The 24,021-nt window shown below is 41.1% G+C and overlaps 1 long non-coding RNA gene across 1 annotated transcript in view; it reads left to right on the top strand.

Moving 5' to 3' along the window:
- LOC127376677 (uncharacterized) overlaps nt 1–24,021 on the top strand; it is a 38,146-nt gene that overhangs the window by 717 nt on the left and 13,408 nt on the right. Inside the window, exon 2 of the long non-coding RNA XR_007887551.1 lies at nt 14,464–14,559. This is a non-coding gene — a long non-coding RNA (uncharacterized LOC127376677). The remainder of the gene's footprint in view (nt 1–14,463; nt 14,560–24,021) is intronic.

Here is a 24,021-nt window from a genome sequence, read left to right as displayed (position 1 = left end):
ATACTGATTGCTTTTATATTGTTCACTTCATGGCCGGCGTCTCTCGCTATATTCTGCCTCCTGCAATTAAGTTCACTTCAGAGTTTATTCGGCAGTATCTCTGAAGCAGTGGATGCGTCTCTGCTTATCTGCTTCTCTTCCTCTACTTTTTGGGGAAAAAATGACACCTTATAAAAACTGCTGTTTCCTTAAATTATCATTATTATTTGGCCTACATAAGGCACATTTCAACGACACTGTGTTTAGTTAGTGTAGTCTCGATATATAGTGTGAGAGAGGTGATTTCGGGAGCAAGGTGTTTGAGATTATTTCAGAGAAATAATAAAAACAAAAGCACACCAGCAAATCGTATAAAATTTGTTGGATTTATTTCTATTTCTTCAGAAAACGAGCTGAAATGTTGTGCCGAAACAAAAGTAAAGAGTTCGCTTTACATTGAATGAATAACGTCACCGAAATCGTCACACAATGTCTTGAAAACAAAGCGCTCATTGTATTGTTTATCCATGTGTTATTACGCACGAAAGCCTCGTTTGTTCAAATAATATAGCTAATAATACGGATGGAATTTCGCCCTTCTGCTATTTTTTTTTTTTTTTTTTGGCTTCTCAGCACTGTATCATTAACCTTCACGGAAATACAGTTTATTATAATTTCAAGAGGATCAGCAGGTTGTAAGTTTAAAAAAATGGTGTGCTGTGATTAAAGCATGGCCTCTGTGTGGGAGGCCTATTCTGAAGCCTCCTTTACCCTAATGAGGTGTGCTTTATAACGTTGATCTTAACGATATGAAGTTGGCCTTACAGTTTTCATCAGATCCACATCAGGGGGACAGAATGATTGTGGGTGTGTGGAAATCGGTGATTCATTACAGGAACTAAAGAGATGAACAATGTATGCGTAAATTAGTGATTTTTGAGTATTTTCCATGGCACAAGGGACATTTGGACAAATTCAGGCTGCTGGTTTATGTCATTTGGTGCAGGTAGAATATATTTTTTATATAGGGATGGTTGAAACAGAACTAAGAATGCAATATATGTGGATGAACATTTAAGGGACAAAGTGCTGTTTATAGTAAGTGACCCCTTATTGAAATGCACAGGCCCTGTGACTCATATTTGCTCATTAAAACACCTCTGCTTCGCCCCTCCCACCGACGAAGCGAGAGTAAACTTGAGAGCCAGGTCTAAAACTGTAGCAAGTGAATGGGACACCTGGAGAAAAAAAAAAGCTGACGATGCCATTGACAAATAATACAGTGTTAATTTGTCACCACCTGATTGTTCACTTCTCCTGTCAGACACACACACACACACACACACAAGTTCTCACTCACATGCAGACATACATGAATTGAATGGATTGCTGTCAGAGGCTAACCCCCCCTCCCCCCTTACCCCACCACCCCTGAACTGGGAGTGTTTTATGGTCCGAACAGAATCAAAGTTGTGCACAAGGTACTGACTCGGTAACCTGCAGTCGCATGCTCCTGCGCATGATCCATCACATGTTCCACTGCCTGTTATTGTTGACTCAGGTACAAAGATCCTATATATTGACCCATTTTGTGCTGAGCTATCGGTCAACTACTTACACATCTGTGGGAAAGTGAGCGGGTTAACACGCGAACACGGTGAAGCGCTTGTGCTTTATTTCGCGTGGGGCGACTTCGCCAGCAGCCTGAATAACCATTGTACCCTTCGGATGCGACGATGATCAAAAAAAAAAAAAACAACCACACACACGAGGCTAGTAAGGATTTCGACGCAAAGATCGAGTACGTGAGAGCAATTTAACTCCTACAGTGGTTCCTCGTATAGGATGAGGAGAGCAATGAGCGAGCGATCAGCGTGTTATTGCGAATAGAAAATATAGCCTGCATTGGATAGACAGAGGACGCTGGCGCTCAGGCAGCTCCAGGATGCTCTCTTCATTGAGTTGTGTCATTTTTTATTGTTTAACAGGTACTAAATCTGCTCGCATCTCCTATTAAAAGCAGCCGAGTCGCTCTCATTCTGTGTAAAAAAAAAAAACAACAACATATGGTTTCCCTGTCATCCATTTTCATCCCTGTGTGAGAGAAGGCGTGCAGGCTGCTCGATGCAGGCGGACTTATTCCAGCGCGCTCTGTGTAATGGATGGAGATTGTGCATGGATAGGAGGGAGCATTTGCGATTTTTTTTTCATGACATCATCGCAGTTACATTGTCGTGGTCCGAGGCCTTTGACCTCACCGGGGTTGGTCCATATTTTGGCCACCCCCAGCCCCCCTATCGTTTGGGGATGGCCCTTATTCCCCCACTCTTTTCAGACCGACCGACCATGCAACCTGCAGAACGGACCCTTTGGCTCAGAGTCATCGGCTTTATCTCTCCTTTAAGTATGCTGGATGTGAAAGGACAACTTGACACTCTTTGGCCAAAAAGCAAGCTCCTGTCTTTATAATCCGAAACGTTTGCGTCGTAATTCCCTGTGCCGTGATTGCACTTTCCACAGGAAACCGGATTTCCCCCCTTCTCTGCCGTGTTTCTTCTCCGCCGGCCTCACAGGATATCTATTGCTACTGCCACAACGACTTAATAGAGGCGAAAGAGCCTTTTGTGGGATTGGAGCTATTTGCATTGCAAATTAGGGCCCCTGTGCAAGGATGACTGCACCTTACCCGCGATTTCCAAGGCCTACTTCAACTCAGTAATATTGGTTAATGTCAAGTGAATATGACATTAACATTGGGATAATATATCATTTTTTCGAAGAATTGCCGCCTTTTTACACCGGGTGTATAACAGTTCGGGCTGTGCAGTAGTGGCCCTCGATGGCAAAAAGGGAATATAAGGAATATAATGCACAATGTGACTTGAAAAAGGATACTGATGACTTTTTGCTTAATATATTTGAGTTCTGAGAGATGGAAACTTGGAGACCAGAAGAGGAAATGTACATGTGGATTATTGCTGAAGATTGGGAAGTGGGTTGTTATCTTTGGTTATCTAGCTGTATGAGTGTTCTGCTCGTCATAAAGCTAGATAACCGAAAGTAAAAACTACTTCCAGACTCGTCGAGGACTTGTGGAGGACTCATGATATATTACTCAAATTTCCCATGGACGAGAGATTGTAGATACTATTCATATAACTGACTTTATTTCGATATTATTTTTGTCATTTGAGTTAACATGTTTGATATTTTCACCAGGAAGGGACAGCTCTGTTTGTGCACTTCTCTTAATTTAATTAACAACTTTTTTCAGAGAGCATAATGTATATTATTGTTGTACACACGCGCGCTCACCCATCCACATTTAAACACACACACCCTCACACACACACACACACACACACACACACACACACACACACACACACACACACACACACACACACACACAAGCAGTGAACTTCCCCTCGGGCCAGATATTGCATGTTAATATTTATAGCCTATTTGATCCTTTAACACGAGGTATTTTACATTTTATTTAATTTGAATGGGATTTCAACGTAGGCTCATCTCGAGGATTTCATGGGAATGAAAGAGTGACATTTAGGGCTTCTGTAGAAACCCACGTGTGCGCCTTCATGCTCTTTATTTCAGCGTGATCGAGTCCGGCCAGGAAACGGCGCTGGCATCCCAAACAGTAGTAATAATTAGGACGTATACTGAACTGACAAAAATGGAGAGAGAGAGAGAGAGAGAGAGAGAGAGAGAGAGAGAGAGAGAGAGAGAGAGAGGGGGAGTGGGGTTAGGAGAAGGAGGGAGGTGACAGAAGAGGGAGGGTAGAAGGGAGGGAGGGAGGGAGGGAGTGAGTGAGTGAGTGGGGATTGGGGAGATGTGGGGGGGGGGTCGGGCCTGCTTAATTGATTCCGTTAACCGCAGTGCAGGAGATGTGAACGACTGGACGATCCCATTCCCACGCTCGGTGGGGCAAGTGGCAATGCCATGCCCCGGCCCAATATGACAGACAGCGCCGTGAGGGCCTGGAGGGGCTGGGAGGGGGGATGGGGGCCGACAGGGGTCATGAAAAGACGTCAAGTGCACCAGACTCATCTGCATCCCCAAAGAAAGAGGCGACGTTTCCCAGCCCCAGCCGACGCGGCGCTCCTAAACTTGGAGTAGTAACGGTCTTGAATGCGTAATGTCTCGCCAATTGTACTGATAATGAGGACTTTGGGTCATTATCTTAAAACTATGCGGGTTTATGAATTTGAAAGGGATGTGCTGCAACTATGTAATCCTACATGGCCCCACTTGAGCGCGCGGACCCAGGCGTTGTACTTCTCCTGAGAATTAGTAACAGCGCAGATAATGTTGCACAAAGAAGTCTGGGGCATTTGAATAGGTGACATCTAGGTGCATTGTTTGTATTTGAACTTGACCATGAACGGAGAGCGATTTCAGATTAGGATTGCTGGGGGGAAAATTAGTCAGGAGCATATTATTAGCAGGCTATTTGGCAACATAAAAAAAATGTAAGTGGGAAAGTTAGTGGAATATTGGTTGATCTGTGCATTAAGGGTAAACCCAATGCTCACTTATAATGACACATATTTTTATAGGTCGAAGGACATATCCTCAAAAATAGTATATTTATATTTAATACAATTGAATTAACGCTTTAATGAGAAGTTTTGCACTTAAAGCTGTGTTGCACTTACCTGATCACAAATAAGTCATTTAATGTTTTTTTATGTATTTTTTTCCAACACACACACACACACACAGCTTGGGGTGGCTGTTCTGCACTTGACGATTGCTGGATCTGTCAGACTTCAGGCTGTTTCAGGCGTAGACCACGTGTTTTTAAAAACAGGCCTGGTCATTTTAACGACAGGATTTGACAATTCGAGAATAAATTCTATCTTCACTCATTGTGCCCCTCCTCGAAAGTGTGCACGTCTGTTCAATTTTCAGGTTTCCCAAAATGATTTCCCCCTGATTAAGTCATAGTTCAGCATATGTTCAGAAATCTGTGAAGCTGGCTATTTTGCAACAGAGGATTATTCAAGTGCAGCGTTGAAGAGAGCCACTGTGGCTGAATTCAACACCGCCTTTTGCTGAAAAGGTCTCTTGCCGACTTTCTCACACCGTCAGACAAAACTAGTGTCTCTTGTTCCCGACCCCTGTCAAAGACGGCATACAATACCGGGTCGTTTACCCGAAAGAAAATTTGAGAACACAATTTGGGCCGAGCAGCGCTGAATAAAACAAGTCTTATTGTCCCCAGTTAAGTCGATTGAAATCGTCGTCCAGCCTTATGAAAGGGAACACTGTTTTCAAGTCTGGGGGCCACACTAACTGTCAACCCAGAAAAGGAAAAACTTAGGATGTGTAACTAAGCCACCATCTTATATCATTCACTAAATTTTCTACAGCAGTACATGCAGTATGCTTCCTACAAAAGCTGTACATAATATAGTGTTTTTTAAATTTATTTTCTCAGGACAGTGGATCATTTTATGAGTTCTTCAGTTAAACAATAAATTGCAGCAAAATGTGTTCTTCTATATTTATGTTTATACTTCACAGATTCAGTAAATTTTTAGAGGTCAAGAGGCTTAAGTCAGTATACACAAGATATCAGTGGCTTGAATCATCCCTCCACAATAGTAACCTGTAGGTCCATCCTTCAAAGCAAAATAAGGACCCATAGTCTACCGAGTCAATAGGAAATGCAATGCAATGCTGAGATGTACTGTTACCAGGAGAGAGCATCATCACATGTCTCAAACAAATCACACTTGCATGCATCTCCCCTCTCCGCCACCTTCAGTATCCCTGGGCTGCATAGAGGAGAGATGCAGTGTGGTTTGGCAGCAGTTTGCATTTTCTTTACTGCCTGCCTCTGGAGATTGAGCAAATTTGGTTCACATTAGTGCTTTTTATGAACACTGACAACCACTGCTGCCTTGAGTTCTTAAAAATAACGAAGTGTATTCTCTGTCTGTGATGATGACGTGGCCCCCGTATCTACATTTCAAATTTACCTGATAAAGGTTTGCATTGTAAAGGTGCATTTCTATTCTTCCTTGTGTCTCTGTTAATCAGTCTGAATTGTGTCCTCTAGTGTGTGTGGTGGCCAAAAGTATGCTTTTACAGTATATTATTTATAGAAGTGTTCCTGCCATACAGCATGTTGCTGAGAAAGAAAGGCCCTGCCATTCATTTCACAGCGCCCCATTTCCATATATTTATAAATATAGGCGTGTGATTTGACTATGCGTGTAGAAATGGGTGGTGACAGTCCCCTTTCCTTCTCCTTAGTAAATGGGGGCTACGTGCTTGGCTGTGCCCTCCTTCCACGCTCACACATACAGTGCACCGCAGCCATTGTTGTCACGTGATATGTTGAGTAACAAAACCATGGCGACCATGGAAGGTGTTTTCATATTCATTGGATGGGTAATCAGCATATTTTATGTGAGCGTGCCCGGGGTTTTTATGTGCTTCCCCTGTGCCTCTGTGCTGTGTATGGCAGGTGCAGTAGCAGGTTCATAATATGTATCGGCCCAGGGTAATTTCTGTGCCAGACAAAGGATATGAATATAGTCGTCATACTGGTGCCATTTGTTAATATATGTGTTGCATGGCTGTATTTTTTGTTACTCATTGTGGCCTTCTCCCAGATTGTTTTGCAATCACAAAGTGGTTATATATATGGCTTCTTTTTCAGTAGGAAAAGTTGTCATATTCAGAAACTACCATGAAGCGTCATCTGCAGTATTAGCAGCCACATTCCAAACTATTTTATCCAGGTTAAGTGAGCAGAAATGCGGAGCTATTTTCATCTTCCTGAGGCTTGTGATAGGGCGAGTGGCTCCATGCGCATCTACGTATTTGTGTCTGTGTTTGCATGTGTGTATGCTTTCCTGTGCGCGTCTCTACGATTAACTGACCCAGTCGTCTCGGATAGCTAGTGAGGCCACTACATCATGTTGATGAGGGGGAACAATAGCTGTGTCTCAGTCAACAACGTCTGTCTGTCTGGCTTGGGCCTTGTCTCTCTCTTTCTGTGTGTGTCTCCTGGACATGAACTTGAACTTGAGACAGGCAGCCAGACACCATCTGTGCACCAGGGGTAATGAATTCAGTGCATTCATGGCTGTGGAGCAAGCCAGGCCACCGCCACCCATTGATGAGCAGATGACCCCTATAGTCTGAGTTAGCTCTTCATCACTAATAGAATTCAACAATACCAGCTGGTAGTAGGGGAGTTTATTTTGGCTGTTTGCCTGAAGAGAAATAAGAGTAGTGGTGAAGCTTACATGCTTGCGCGCAGTATTCGTGCTTACATGCGTCTGTGTGCCTGTCAGCGTTTGAGCATGTATGCGTATAGCGCTGCATGTTTTCCTACGTGTTTATCTTTGTCTTACAATATAGCGTATGCAAAGTAATTGACGTACGGCCTTTCCCTTCCCATATACTAGCCCTTTGCCTATTAAAGCACTGGCCTGCTATTTTAACAACACCGCCATGCTGAATTTATTGCCTTGATAATTGAAAGGGCTGGTTCAGTATTCCCCCTGATAAAAGGTAGTAAGTGAATGAGGCATAAACCTTAAACAAGCCAGGCACAATGTGAATTCCTGTAGGCCCTCCTTCTCCTCCTCCTCCTTTGCTTCCTCCAAGCTCGAGCTTCTGTCACAATCACAAGCACACACACACGCATGCGCACACACAATAAGGCTTTTCCCTCTGGTTGGTGTCGCCACGGCAACGGTAGGTGAGATCACCGTGCGCATGGCAGCATCAGCCCCTGCCAATGCAGGACGGATTTCTGGTTTCTGTGAGCGTGTGTGATTGTGTGTGTATGTGTGTGCGCATGTGTGTGTAGAGTGCTTCATGCAAGAAACTAGAATGCCACCCACTCCTTGTCTCCATGGCTCAATGTAGACACACATTATAGTGTTCGTAAGTGTTTCCTGTCAGGTAACCGCACATGCATTGGTTAATTGATAAAGCTTAAGTTTCTCTAGTTTTCTCCATAAATTGAGGTCATAATGTTAATTTAGCGGCTGAATGAACTGTGAGAGTCTGAGGCTACGGTTTATTTATAAGGCAAAATAGAGTCTATCTTATTCTACATTGGTCTTTTACACACATACTGACACACACAAACACTCAAAAGGTGTCATTGGCTCCACTAATGGTGTCATTGTCGATTCACAGGGATCTGATCGACCTCTTTCCATAACAGACCAGCCAGCCATAACTTGCCAATAATCCACTGAGGAATGTCATGGTTGGGCCCTTTTTAATGACATCATGCATGGCCACTTGAGCGTCTTGTGGGGACCAGCGGGCATGCTGTGCTCTGCCACGCTGTATGGCCCTCCCCTTCAGCTAACTGCGTGGATATGCATGGGCGACGTGTCAGACAGGCACCTTGGTCTCTTACGCACTGTCACAGATCTATTCCATACGTAACACACTGTGTTTGTGTTTGAAAGTGAGTTGTGTTGCCTGTGTGGTGTAGGTTTGTTGTTGTCTGGAATGATGACTGTATTCAGTGTTTGTGGTATTAAAATCTCTTTGGTAGTTACGACACAGAATAATATGCAGCTAATAGGCACATAGTCAAACTTTTACAGTTTTAGCAATAAGTGAAACTTCAAACTAAATATGAGTCCCAGAAAATGTGTCAGTGAAACACTACTTTCATGATAGAGATGTTCCAAGACTAATGTTATGATTATCTGTAAATACAGTCAGCCTGCTAAAAATTTTGAGCTCGTGTTTATTCCCTTAATTGTCCATCAAGCTGACAGTTGCAAAATGTAAGGCCGAAGTGAAGCCAAAATCTGGTTGTCATAAAATTGATACTGCTAACACCTTAGTCTATATTTTGCCCAAAGCTGCCTTATTAATTAAAAAACTCCATAAGTCTGCTAGTTAGTCTGCCACAGCAAATCCCTGCATTTCTTTTATATTTTAGCACTGACCATTAAACTTGTTTGGCAAAAAGGCTCAATCTACAAGCAAGGAGGAAAAAAACCCTCCTTGAGTTCTGTAACTATTTTATTTTGATGAGGATAACTGGCCTTTTTATTCTTTGAAATATATATATAATTACAATAATCTGGAGACATTATTAAGATAACATAGTGGTTACATATTTTTAAGTGTATACACATGTTGTTAAAATAATTCATGTTGAATCACAAAGTGTAATACAAGTAATGCTGTGTGAATTATGTTTGTGATACCCCAACATTTAAGACAGCTGGGAATTGCTGCTTAAATGCTAAACAAATACAAATTGTCATTTGATGATACTTGCAGTCAACATATATTGTTTTCATTTTACACAAATTCTAGCAATTTGTAGCACTTTAGGTAGAATACGAAGGAAATGCCACATTATGCACTTTTTCCTATATTGCCAGTGGTAATGATGCTAACAGCTAGTACAATATACTTTCAGCTATGTAGCTGCATGATTAGATATCAGTACTGTGGCAGCAGCAGTGCACAATAACACTGCATAAATGCTATTCCTGCACTACATGTCTAAAGCTGGCTGTAGCCTGTCTTCTAGGATATCTGTGCTCCGCTGGCTTTTGATTATGCAAATACTATGCACTATAAATAAATTAGTATAATTGCATCTGAAATATGCTTTGAATCTCCCTCGAAGATGAAAGGGTGTAAATAATATATTTCGTGTCATTGCATTATTCATCCTCTATTAATTACAAACATCGGGGCGCTCAGTCTCAACATACCATATGCTATACTCCACATTTAAGTGGTCTGCATGTTGTTTTTTATATACAGTACACTTTATGTATGTCCATAGTCTGTCAGTATCAAGGCACTTGTTTCTAAATTATAAAGCTAATTGTCTTTCACTGTATTCACTCTCAATTTCCCATTAGTAAACTCCAGCATATCAGCATCAGCATAATATAGTTTCCGAACCATAATTGGCTTTTATCGTCAAAATTATTGGCTTTTATTGTCAAAATGATTGGCTTTTATTGTCGAAATTATTATTCCTGTTTGAACAAGCTCTGTAAAACACAACGTACCTGTATTCATTGTCCGAACATCCAGATTCTCGTCTTTTTTCATATTATGCATGAGCATGCCTGCATTATGTACCATTTCATAAGAGGGGAGGGGGCTTCAGAAAACATTAAATAAGCATAAATACTGTAGACGCACCGCGACTACAATTAAAATATGCCTGTCTTTTTTGCTCTCTGTAAAGCATATGGTATTGAGGCCTATATGCAATTTGAATACGGGGAACCATTTGAAAAATATATGCTGTTCGGCAATTAAATTATATGGGCTCTCAGACTGGGGAGCCAGTACCAGTGCATATAGAATAGTGAGCAGTAGTTGCTACGCTCGCATTAGCATCTGGCCCTTTTATGTAAATTTGATGAGAAAGGACTCATGCATATACGCCAGGGCTGGGTTGTACTCGCCTAATATCCTTATTAGAGAGGGGTGAATTAAATATTTATTAGGGGGGCTAAGGGTTAGGAAGGGGGGCCTGTCCTGTGTTGTCGTGAGGACCCGAGGTGGAAGAAGGGGGAAAGGGAGGAGGAGGTTGGCTTTTCTCTATGAGTGTCTCTCTCTGCCTCAAGGTGCCACCATCTTAAGGCGTTTGGCAGTAGTGAGAGTGTGAGGAGGGTAGACCTAAAATGTCCGCTGGCATAGACACATGCACGCATACACATTAACGCATACAAATTTCAGTGTGATATGTGGACAGGAACACAGAGCTCTGAAAGTCAATTATTCAATTACTGTCATTGGCAGCTATGCATGCTGAGCATTTGATTTGCATGTATTAATTCCCTCGATTACTGTCACCTACGAGATCGGCCTGTGTTTAGCTTTCTATTGCACGCCGTTTATTGGGTACGAGCGCTAATACTAGCACCAGGGCCATTAGAACCAAACTGGTATTTGCTAATATATTAAGAATTTCAATTTACCATTTCTATATATTTTCAGCCCAAGAAACAATTTGTAGGTTGGCTTTTACTGGGTTCAGTTTGACAGAACATTGTAATGGGACACACACATTTCAATTTGAAGAGATTTCAAGTTACATGTATTTATGTGTTTATGTACAGTGTTAAACATTAAATTATTTGATTGCTGTAATTTTCAATCAGGGCTTGCCATTTTAAAGTTCCACACATCATAGAAAAAAAGTCAACATATTGTACATATCACAAAGGTATCAGTGTACTTACCTGGCCCTGGTGCAGCATTTTACTTTTTGTGAACAGTTTGAACGCTATAGAGCAGAGAAAGAAAAGTCGGTAACAGTATTGCCGATTTATGTTAATCAGCGCTATACTGTTCCTGCTATCATTTGCTGTCTCCTTCTCTCTTAATCGGTCTCACTGTCACATACACATACTGTAGCTGACCTCCCCTATCTGTTAATTACCATAAATGTGCTTAGTGAGGCGGCATACACACGGGCATACACCCCTTCACACCTTCACACACACACACACACACACACACACACACACACACACACACACACACACACACACACACACACACACACACACACACACCACACACACACACACACACACACACACATGCAGCACACAAACACACATTGTTCAGTGAGATACAGACACAACATTAGCATTCCCTTTCATCCTGAAGTGCTCCTGAGGCATAGCATGAAGAAGAATGTGCAGGAAATTATTCAAGATGAATTATAACACACATCATCCCCATTTTTGGCATTGACACACACACAGACACACACACAAATATGCGGTTAACCAACTGAGGAAAGTGTGTTATCGGAGGTATTTGGCTATTGTTACAATTAGAGTTTTGGTTTAAATTGGTTGTTGATGTGTACATTTGTTTCTGTAGTACATTTATATTGCTGTGTGTGTGTATTCATGATTCATCTGGAAGTCGTCATGTTCAAATTCTAGAAGTGTATGTGGATATTTCGGCTACAGTATGTCAGCTGTGTGTACTTGCATAGTCAGCCTGTTGTCCCTTTTTACATGCATAAAGTATAAATACAATATCAGCTGTTCCCCTTCCCTACCTCCCTGTTTCCTCTGATGACGCCCCGGCGTGCTGCCAAAGAAGTGAGAATAATTAAGCGGCTGCATGTTTGAGCCTGGCGTTGGCTAATGGATTGTTACCGGGAGGAAATGAGACAGGCAGCATGGGGGAGCTGGGTGGCAAAGCAGACCTCGACTTTGGATAATGAAACACTGAAATCCACCAGGGTGGAGAGTAGACACACCTCTCGTAAAGGAAATGCTTTTGTTCTATGACTACTTCTTTTTGTTGTATAGGTAGGTGCAATTGGTGAGGAGTCACACAGTGTGAGAAAGGCACAGTCAGTGCTACATCACTTAAATCAAGATATATGTAGTTTTTCTCATTTTTCTAATTTCTTACACTGTGTTTCAAATCAGTGCAACTCGCTAAAGCATAATTCTTCCTCCACAAAAATAATTCTTTTAGGTCTCTTTATGTTATCTTATATTGCCTGTGTGTGTGTGTGTGTGTGTGTGTGTGTGTGTGTGTGTGTGTGCGTGTGTGTGCGTGCACTTATGTATACGTATACATAAGCAATTTTCATTAGATTTGGCATCATCTGCATCACCACTCTGCTGCTTTAGAAAAAAGCGAAAAAGCAGGGGTTGATTCTTGGCACTGCCGTCGTCAGTGTAGGCCCCCCCACCTCCACCACCCCCCTCACCCTGCACACACATGTAGACTAGAAGCAGAGTGGTGGTGGGGATAGGGGGGAGCGGGCGGAGGAGGGAGATAGAGGAGCAGGAGGGAGATGGGATGAGACAAGCCACACAAGCCGCAAAGGGAACAGGGTGAAGGTGGAGGGGGGAGTGCTGTATAGTTACCCTAAACCCTGCCGTAGGGCTAGAAACACACACACACACATGCGTGCACACACACACACACACACACACACACACACACACACACACACACACACACACACACACACACATTGGTTTGCCACACAACCGCAAAACACACTTAGAACAGTGTAGAACATTGCAAAGGGGAGTACGAGGATATGCCCCGTATAAAGATATCCGAACTGTTTTTATTGGTTTGGATTACTCGTGAGGTGTTAATTGAATTTAAAGGTTTTGGTTGTCTGACATTCATGTTTTTTTTCCAGGATCCTTGATTTTAATGCATTTTTGTAGTTTGTATTTGATGAAAAAAAAACATAAATAAAATCAAGAACTAAATCAGAAGAATCTTGTGTGGTTGTATTATTGATTATTACCATGAACAGTGGCATCCTGACAGTGTGCGTGTCAGTAAAAGTGAAAGTGCAAGTGTGTGGTTATGTGTGTGTATGAGTGTGTTCGCTTTGATATGGAGCTCTAATAAAACGTGGCATCTGTCAGCTTGATATTGACATGCCAGAAGAACCTCACAGTCACTTGGGAACACAGCAGGAAATCAATCCAGAAGAAAATGCATATACCGTATATTCCTGTATATATCTTCATAATAACTCATAACCTCCACATGAAAAGAAAATGAACTCTTAATAGACTTTGAATAAAGCAAAAAAAGAAATCTTTAGAATGTCAAAAGTGCACTTTTTACAATTCTTCTTCAAATACAGTATTTTTGACATCTGACCAGTTTCTGACTGGCTTCTCTTAAACCTATCTTCACATAAGGAGAATGTCAGCAGTCATATCTATTTATAGGGTTAAAAGGTAAAAAATTAAAAGAAAAAAACAAAAAGTCCCCAATTGTTTAAGGATGCATTCAAGTTCATTGGCATATTGCTGTATGAGGTCAAAAATGATGTCTTGAACTAACCTTGCTCTATAATGGTTACTTTTGACCTCAAATGGACCTGTCCTTTAGCCTTGACATTTGACATCTGACCTCCTCATTCCAGTTAGAGGAGGCAGAGGTTGAGGGTGGTTGGGTTCAACAACATGGCTGCTGAAACAGTGTTGGCATACACAACAATTAGGAAGACTTTACTACTCATACCAAAATTATCCCAGTTTTAATATGAGATACTTAAGTATCTATACGTCAATAATGGAACTTCAGACTTCTAAGTTAACATTTAAACAAGGTTTCATATTAATATTTTGAAGTATGAAAAAACATACCTCCCATGACCTTCAAATGATCTGAAAACCAGCTGCTCATGTGCCATTAATGGCTCAAGTTTGACTTGCTATTTGTGGCAAAGTGTAAAGGTTGAGACAACATTTGCACAAAGTTATTGCCAATTTGAATTCCTGCAAGTAAACTTAGCAATGGTAAATGCTACCTCTGTTTCCTTCTTCTACCATATAACTGTGCATTTACTTTCCCCTCCTTTTTTTTTTGTGGAAACATGTTAATTGTGATTTGCTCAAGAAGAGTTATTCAACATGTAAAGGTTACCTCTTGGTAAACGTATTCACTCCCTGCATGTGTGTATGTCTTTCATTGCTGCAGTGATGGAGAAAAGGAACTGTGGAGAACTGCAGGCAGCAGGAAGTAGAGGTCAACACGAGATCTCTGGGATTTTGCTCTCAACTGGACCCACATGAGGTGAGCTTAGGTTAATAAACCAAAGTGTGTGTGTGTGTGTGTGTGTGTGTGTGTGTGTGTGTGTGTGTGTGTGTGTTTGTGTGTTTATTCAGTATTAGACTATATGAGCTACAGTAAATGTGTAGGCATGTGCAATAACATGTCAACATTTAGCCAATAGAAACAACCCACATTTAATCTAATCACTGATCACACCAAAACTAAATTATTCAGTGTTTGTTGATTTACTGTAACCTCTGGTAATTCAAGGACAAAAAAAATAAACTAATTATAGGAGTATGTTGCACATTCTTTTTTTTTTTTTTCAAATTTATAAATCTCTTAAGTAATTTACTGGACTCTTTACTGGATATTAATTTTATTTATCTGAACATTTTAAATACTAATTGTATTGTTAATATTGAAAATGTTGTCAGGAACAGACAAATTTCTTTGTTGGCAGGGGTTTTGACTGAGTGTTTATCCCCTCTGTGCCTATCTCTGCTGATGTGTGAGTCTGTGTCTGTGTGTGTCTGTTTGCCTGCAGCAAAGTTAGCCCATGTGTGTGTTGGATAAAGGCATAGATGTTAGTAGTGGTCCAGAGGACACAGTAAACAGAATAACAGCAGTTTGAAGGGAGCTCAGGCGATGTGATCGGGGGCAATATCAAATCCCATGACCCATTCTTTGCCCTGTGGTCCATACCAAAGACAAGAAGCACAGGGGAAACAGAGGTTACTGTTCACTGTTCATCATCACAATAACACACACACACACACACACACACACACACACACACACACACACACACACACACACACCAACAATAGCCACAACCGGGAAGTGACTTCAAAAATTTCCTCTAGCCATTGGAATCCATGCGGTTCCAGTAATTGCCCTCCGCCCTAGCATTGTTTGCATTACGTGCAGGACATCTTGCTCTATCAATTAGACCTCCAGCCATTATTACATCTGACATTTTATGTTATTGAAGAGAGAGAAACATTTTAACGAGCTGAGCTTTCTCATGACAGGGAAATATTTATTACATTAGCTGCAGCAGCAGCTGATTACCATCTGCGCTTTCTTTATTTCAACTTTGACCCCATTTTAGCCGAAATTATTGACATCTGTCACTGTCAGCAGAAAGTATAAAGTAGCACTTGGTACTATGCCATGCTTATGCTCTTTATGGTAAGAAAGCGCACCGTGGCACCTTTGGTATGAAAAAATTAAACCAAGTGAAAAGACCTCAGTGACTTTATATGTCCTGTGTTGAGAGTTCTGAGAGTCAGAAGTTTTTTTTTCTTGGTGATGCAAAAAAAAAAGTGGCTGAAGAGAAGAGGTGGTATGTCAGCGCCCAAGGGCCTCAGTGTGCGGTGGTGTTACTCGTCCTAATTACTCCCAATACTCACACACATTTGGTGGACTGCTCAGAAGGGCCAATTAGAAGGGCAGGGCAAGTCACTGAGTAGGAAAAGTCAGTGCTCAAGTCTGTAGCCATCTAGACTATACCACAGAGAGATGGCGTCTTATTGCAAACTCTGCTGTACATTTCCACAAATTACCTTTTTGTATAGAATTAATGCTTTGGCTAACATAGCACTGATTCAAATGGAATATATTGGTGTTTTTTCTATATTTACTTTCTATGTATTGTTATTCCAACATAATTTCAAGTTAATATTTAGGATTAATGCTTTGAGTGAAGCCAGGATCATTGTTGATCGTGTTAATTAGGTTGGAGCAATAGATGTCAAAGGGGTAAAATGAAAACTGTTTACCCTTGTGAAAGAGGAAGTTGTTACCTGAGATAGGAACACGTTACCGAACAGCATTAAAAAGCTAACATTTGAATTCACTCATTTTAATCGGTTTCAATAGTCATAGATTTCATTAGATGATCCAATGAGATACAGTAAACACAGTATCTGTGGAGCATCTTTACAAACATTTTCTATACATACAGAGCTATCACCTTAGATAGACATCTCTGCTAAAAGCTCAGACCTAAAAGTGTGTCAGGGTCGTCAGACCCCTATACCTGACTTTGCATTATTTAGTTAGAAAGGTAGGCTTTCTTATGAGTAACATCCAACCCCCCATCAGCCATTGCCTGTGTGCAGAATATGGCAGGGTCATGAGTTTGAAGCTGAAACAGGAAACTAGGACAGCTTTTCATCTTTGCAGATACAGATGTACTTTGATGATATCAGGAAATGTTCCCATTGAAATAAGGGCAAGGATATTTTTGAAGGGTTACATTCCACTTTACCTTGGTACCATTTGCTGAATATTAAATAGGAACCCACAATAATACATAATTTTTATAATACAGTACAGTTTGTTTACATTGCATCGCCTCATTTCCTATGCTATACTCATAATCATCTATCAGACATGCATATTTGGAGTACAGCTGCTTACTATTAGGGTGTCAGCGGGGGTGAGTATTTATAATGTGGTGCCCGCATTTGTGAATATAAACCCTCCAGTGTTGTAGACTGGCTTCTGTATCATCAGTGCTAGCCCACAGCGATTAATGAAGTCGTCTGCATGTGCCTGCATGATTAAGGAGTGCCAAAGCGTCAATGTATGTGTGTGTGCATCTTGTCTGCACAGATAAAACAACAACAGAGAACAAAAGATGCCGATATACAGGAAAACGCAATATGCAATAGGTCCATTCACAAACATTTAAATGAACAATTCGTACAGTAAAGATAGGTGAGTGAATGCAAAGGCTTAATTCTTTATGATCAGGAAATACAGTAGCAAACAATTATAAATGATGACTAAAACCAGAGAGGCAACTGAGGGAGAAAATGGTACATTATTTATGAAAATATTGTATTGGTATTTTTTTTTCTTTTCAATGATTTAGTTTCCATCTATAATTTTCCTATTTCCTATTTGTCAAGTAATTCTATATTTCATGCCTCGATGCAATCCTTTCCCCGCGCTATATATTGCAGATGCTCATGCCTCTTAGCGATAGCACAATATGTCCTTTCCATGGTTGTTCAAAAATTCCACAAAACTAGAACATACTCGTCTTTTTCCCCTCATTCTGATGCACTACATTATCATTGGTGTACAACGGGATGACTCTGTTTTCTTTGGGAAATCTCTTCTTATCAATTTATAATTAAAAGAGATAAAACTACAGATTTTTTGAAATTTAATATCCAAGTAGCTTTCAGCGGCCTGTGTTATAGCGCTGCGTAGGGAGGGTTTTTCTGTATCATCATACAGTCAGAACAAAGGATATGCATATTGTAAAATCATGCAAATGAATGCAAATCGCTGGCAGCAAGGAAGAGGAGGTGGCAGGAGGGGAGTTTGTATAAGCAGAGGGATGCCAAGGACTTTGTATACAACACTTGCTGGACAATCTTCCTTTAAGTTGTGGCAGATAACTAAAAATATATTGGTTTCAAATCTGATTTTAAATCTCTTCTTCACAGTGTTTGGCAAAAAAGTAAGACTTTGTAGAGCTTACTCTGTTTAATAAATACTGGATATATCTGTTTACTCACAATGCCTAAACAAAATGTTGCTCTGTATTATTTCCTTTTTGCTAGAAATTTATTTTTTATGATGCAACAAAATACATTGTTCATTCAAGAGGCTATTCTGATACACAGTGAATGCATATGTGATACAATGGCTGTAAACAGCTTTGCAGTAACGGTGTGTGTGTTGGGATGATGCAATATTTTGACCGCACCGCCTCCGAGAAATGCAGAGCAGATATTAGTAACACCCACACTAATGAAGCTCTCCCCCACACCTCCGCGCCCTACCAGTAAACTGTAACGTAAACTTTTTCAAACATGTGACATTTTCACAAGTGTGTTCAGTAACTGGGGGGGGGGAATTAGGTAATGAAGAACTAGGTCAGTCTCCTTTTTCATTTTGCCATGAAAGGAAAAAAAAATATGTTCATATTTATTTTCCTGGATGTTTGATTTAGGTTCTCACCATGAATATTTAAAACACTACTAGGTTTACTGCATCAGAACTATAATACAACTGCATCAGGACAATATCACAAATGCATCAGCACAGGAAGTGCAAAAAGATTCATTTGTGTGCTTAAAAGTTAAAGGTCAATTTACTTTCATTCTAAATTATGTGTAGTCATCTTTATAATTCATAATACAACACAGCATTGCAGAGTGTTCAAAGTGTGTGTGTGTTTGTGGTTTTAAAAACAGCGTTGTGTGTTTCATCACAATGTAATTCAAAACTTTTATTCAACCCTAATTTGTAGATAAATCCTAGAATTATGTAATAAAATCCTAACACAAAAAATGAATCAATTTCAAAAGCATGAATTTTTTTTCATGAAGGTAATTCCTGCATCACTTCCTTTGGCAAAATGTTGATATTAATGTAGACATGGTTTAACAATATCAAATTCAGAGGTTCTCATAGCCATATGACAATCTAGTTTGTTTCAACTTGCATACAAAAAAAATTAAATAATGCACCCCTCCTTCAGACACCACACACACACACACACACACAAACCACACACACACACACACACACACACACACACACACACACGTGGACAAACCGCAGACACAATATGGTAGGGGAGGAAAGGGGGAGGGCACAGGCAGACATTCACAATTGTGCATAATGATGTTAACATTCCTGCATGTCTAATGCCGGGGATATTGAGACAGACACTAGCTGGTCGGCGGTCTTGCTGTGTGTTGTGTGTGTTCACGGGTATAAAATGTAGCAGTGGATAATGATGTATTAATTGTGGCCTGCACTCGCTCGTGGTGTTTGGGCTCCTTGCCGAGGTTACTACGTGGCCTTTGATGCTATCATTAATCTTATCAAACATATGCAAGATCACACTGCACTTTTTTTTCTAGTCTGCTTATATTAAAATTGTAAGCGCACTGTAATCTGAGTATTGCTTTGTACAAAATCGCAACCACTGGACATATGTTTGTTGTTTATTTTCTCAAATGAGGTTTGATTTAGGAATGATTAACCCAGATTTACAGAGCTGTTTAAAATTAACACCTCAGCAAAGTGATATATCAGTGGCCAGAATTTTAGAAGATAAATGCTAAACTGAAAGAAATGGCATGGCAACAACAATTTAAAGCATCTTCAGTCTGTATTTTTGTATTCACACGGAGTGGCTTAAAGGGTGTGCCTTAATTTCAAATACACACAACCAAGTGGTCCTCCAATGCTGTTTTTTTTCAACTTCCTCCAAAATAGAAAGACACAAACTCGTAGGGAGGGGAAATTAATATGAAAATGGAGCGCCGGCATCATAAAAGATGGAAACAAAGAGGGACAGACAGCATATACTGAGAAGGACAGGCAAAAGATGAAGCTCATTTTTCTGTGGGCACCCAGTGGCGTCTGCATTGCAGATCGCTGAAATCCCCCTCGAATGCGTCCCTGGGCTTAAGGGGGGTGGGGTGGGGAAGGGTGAACAAGGGATGGGTTTATGCTATCTCTGCTTTGGTACACTTTGTTTTTTTCCCTCCCCCCACCGAAATATATTTTTTCTGTCTGCATCAAATGTCAAGTTAATTTCCTGGGTGCTATGAGGGATGTGTCCTCCCCTTCGGTATGTGTGGCAGGGCGGTGGATTGTGGCAGGGTGGTGTGCGTGCCGGTGTGTTTGTGTGTGTGTGTGCCTGTATGTGTGTGTGTGTCTGTGTCTGTATGGGTGAATGGGGAAAGGGAAAGGGGCATGGCAAGGCAAAGAGAGAGGCGAGAGGTGGTAAGGGGGGTTCAGTACAGTATCTATAAATTGGCTCTCTCTGAAGAGCTAGAGAGGTGTGTTGAAAGTGTGCACGCATATGTGTGTGTGTGTGTGTGTGTGTGTGTGTGTGTGTGTGGTTGTGTAAGAATATGATCCAATTATTAATAGATGCTTTTGTAAGTGTACCTATGCCCATGTGCCTGTCCTTATTTGTGCATTCACATGTTCAGTTCTTTTGAAGGTTCATCTGAATTGAATACTAATGCAAAAAAAAGGAAAAAAAGAAAAAAGCAGACCATATATTATAATAGATGTGTTGTGTAAAAAAGCAGAAAATCTTCCCAGATTTCCAGGTATTTCTCTACCTCATAGTTCTGTGTGGAGAGAAATTTGATTCGACCCTCTCATCAGCTGAGCTGAATTTCTTGGTCACTAACAACAATGTCTAAAGCGCATACCAACTGATATCTAGTAGTATATTATATTACATGAGTATCAGTCTTCTTTTAACCTTGTTGCTTGGCAATAGCAGTCTTTGTGCCTTCCAAGGCTGGGCCAGATTTTGTTTTATTTTTATATTTATTTCAGGTTTCCTCCATTATCATTGAGTAACTGTGTCCCTTTGATTTCCTCATCTCTACTACTTGTAGACACAACCCAACCATTATTTTCTTATTTTTTCAATGGTAAACAACAAATGTAGTAAATATGTCATCTGTTGTTGTGGTATTTGTACACAACTTCTTTTTAAAAATGGACTGTGAACTAGGGTTTATATGCGTTCATGCAAAGATTTTTAAGTGGAATATGCACAGTGTTTTTCCAGTGTCTTTATGGCACATGTGTCCAACATGTCTAGCATGCATGACTGTGTGTAAGTTTACCTGACTGATTTTGCGCATTTTTGCATGCAGCTCTTAAGTGTATGAAACCAAACTGTATATTTTGTATTGCAAAGTGTGAAGTGCCTTATTGCAGAGAAAGGGATTATGCGTTTGTCAGTCGTGCTTATGCTGATGTATGCTCCTGCCCCACAAATGTCACATCCCATAACCCAGAAAAATTACACCAGTCCCACCTAATTACGCATATTCATGATGCTGTTTTGCATAGTGCTGGTAGCATACTTCTGTTACAAGCCACAGAGCTGAGGGATGTGGTTGAGTGAAAAGGCTTTCAATCCACTGATTCAGTGCGACTCCGCCACAAGCATCAGCTTGATAACACTACCTCCATGCCAATTTTTTTTTATGATCTGAGACCATTATGGAAAGAGAGTTTTCTCTTATTTCTCGCAGTCAGTCATATTTCCACTGCCTGCAGCATGTTCAAACCTACTGGGAATTTTTAATAAAGAAATTAGCTTTGTCCTAGATTATGAAGGTCATTTTGAAAATAGATCAGATTCAACTAATGGTTTTTGAAATACTTTGTCATTTATACACCATATCTACTCAGTTCCCTTTTCTCCTCTGTGTGTTTATTTCTTTCTCTTATATTCCTGTGGTAAATGTGATTCTCCTGGTCACTGGTGATGAACAATATGTAAATCAGAGGGCAACAATGCCAGCAAGTGGAAGCAGGGACAGGCATACACAGAGGGAGGAAATCCAAATAAAGTTATGACTGTAGAAGAAAGACAGGGGAGGAAGTGTTAGAGGAAGAGCTGGAGGGAGAGCTAAAAGACAGAGGAGAGTGGATGAGTTGTAGTGGCTGGCTCAGTGGCTTATTGTAGCACTTGCGGAACAGACTTAATCAGACTTGGCCCAGCTGTAATGAAGGAGAGGGTCCAGGCTGTGCCACTGCTTGAGTAAACAGCGATTGTTTCAGTCCAGGGTTCCCAAACACGGGCAACAATGGTACTATTGTCCCGCCAGCTCTTATTAAGAAGCGAACCAGAGATGGGGTGAGAAGCAGAAGCTGGGAAGGAGGTGGGTGAAAAAGGGGCAAGAGAGGAGAAGGGGGGTAAAAAGAAGAGGTGTGGGGGGAGAGCAGGAGCGGGTAGGAACCTGACAGGAAAAGAGGATGGGGTTGGGGGGAGAGAAAAAGAGAGGGATGGAGGGAGATGACGAGAGGTGTTTCTCTGATCTTGATCTTTTTTTTCCACACTGGCATTGTGTCTTCCTTTCCCACCATCTTCCTTTTGTTTCCATATTCTTCTACCTTCTCAGCAATCATCTCTCGTCCTTGTCTTTTCCTCTCGTCCTTTCATCCATACTTCCTTCCTGCATCGTCCTACCAGCACCCTACTCTATTCCTTCCATCTGTCCTTTGTTCCTCTTCGTTTTTACATTTGGGATGGTGAGGGATGCTTTGGCTGTCATACCACCTTTGCATCACCTTTCCCATCCAGTGCGGGGGGGGGAAGAGGAGAAAGAAAGAAAAAGAGGATTGGGAGGAGGGGATGAGAGGAGCGGGGGAGAGAAAAGGGGCCGTAGCTAGACAAAAAGAAAAGATCACGCTGCTTCCTGGCTTAATGAACATGGGCAAAGGATGATCACAATAGAATACATTATGCTCTTGTTAGTAGAGGCAATCAATTAGCAGAGAGCACACAACTGGCACACCATCTTTCCCGCTTGGGCACTGGCTCATTCACAGCCCAAACGAGTGGCCCAAGGAACCCCCTCGCCTCGCCATTTTTTCCCACCCTCAATGCCCAGCGGCCACAAAAGCTTTGATTTAATTCCTCAATGTGAAAAGGGACAGTGTTGAATTTGCATTTCCGCCACATTCACTCCACATTATTTGAAATATTAGTAAGGTTCCGCTACAGTCAAAGGTCCTGGCTCAATGTAAAATGTTAGTGTGAGCATGTTTGAATGTGTGCATACATGTAATAGCATATATATAAACCTGAATTAATCCCCAAACCCTATTTAGTCCCCATCAGCTGTACCAATAAAAGCGTTGTGATGTTGATTGGATTTCCTCAATGGAAAACTGTCCTCTGACAACACACTGTATCCACTAAAGCTTGGCTCCACAAGATGGGAATCAGAAATGACAATGTCTGTGACTGACACTGACAATTGCATACCAAATTGTCACTCAGGTCCCATCAGCAATTCATACAGCGGTTGGGTGAAATTCCTTCATCCTTTCCCCCCATGTTTTCTTCTTCTTTTTTGTGTCAGCTAGAGGAATGGCTCCAGATAATGGCAGCAATCTATATTGTGAAAGAGGCAAGGAGTAGTTCTGCCTTAACACAGGCACAAATCACCACTGTCTGGCTGAGGATCTGTAAAAGTGTCGGTGATGAGTAGAACACACTGCTTTCACTGAGGAACTTTGCTGTGATTCCAGGCAGAGGTTGGAAATGGAGGAAACAAAAGGAAATGAAGGAAAGGGGAGAAAGGAAAATTGTATTAAGAGTCAGGATGTAGGACTTGTTTTTTTCTGAAGACAGTGCGTGCTAAGAGGAAGGTGGCCTCGGGTTTGTGTTGAGGGAATCTGTTGTTGCTGTGTTTGCCAGGGCATTTAAACTCTATGGCTATCTGTCTTGATAGAAGTCTTGAAAAACAATTAATCCTGCCTGGCATTTGTTTTCCATAATGAGGCAGACTGATTCATCAGTACACTGTCTGTGACTGAAATTTAAGCACAAGAGCCGCATGACTGTAAGTTTGTGCTGCTCCGATAAAACACCAAAACGCCCAGAGATTTCCGTGTCTCGACAAGTAACAGAATTTTGTTCTGTTAATTTGTTATGGAAGGTTAAAGGTGATGAAGGTC

The sequence above is a fragment of the Dicentrarchus labrax genome, unplaced genomic scaffold, assembly GCF_905237075.1.
Source record: "Dicentrarchus labrax unplaced genomic scaffold, dlabrax2021, whole genome shotgun sequence".
Taxonomy (NCBI): domain Eukaryota; kingdom Metazoa; phylum Chordata; class Actinopteri; family Moronidae; genus Dicentrarchus; species Dicentrarchus labrax.
This window is presented reverse-complemented; position numbering and strand designations above follow the sequence as displayed.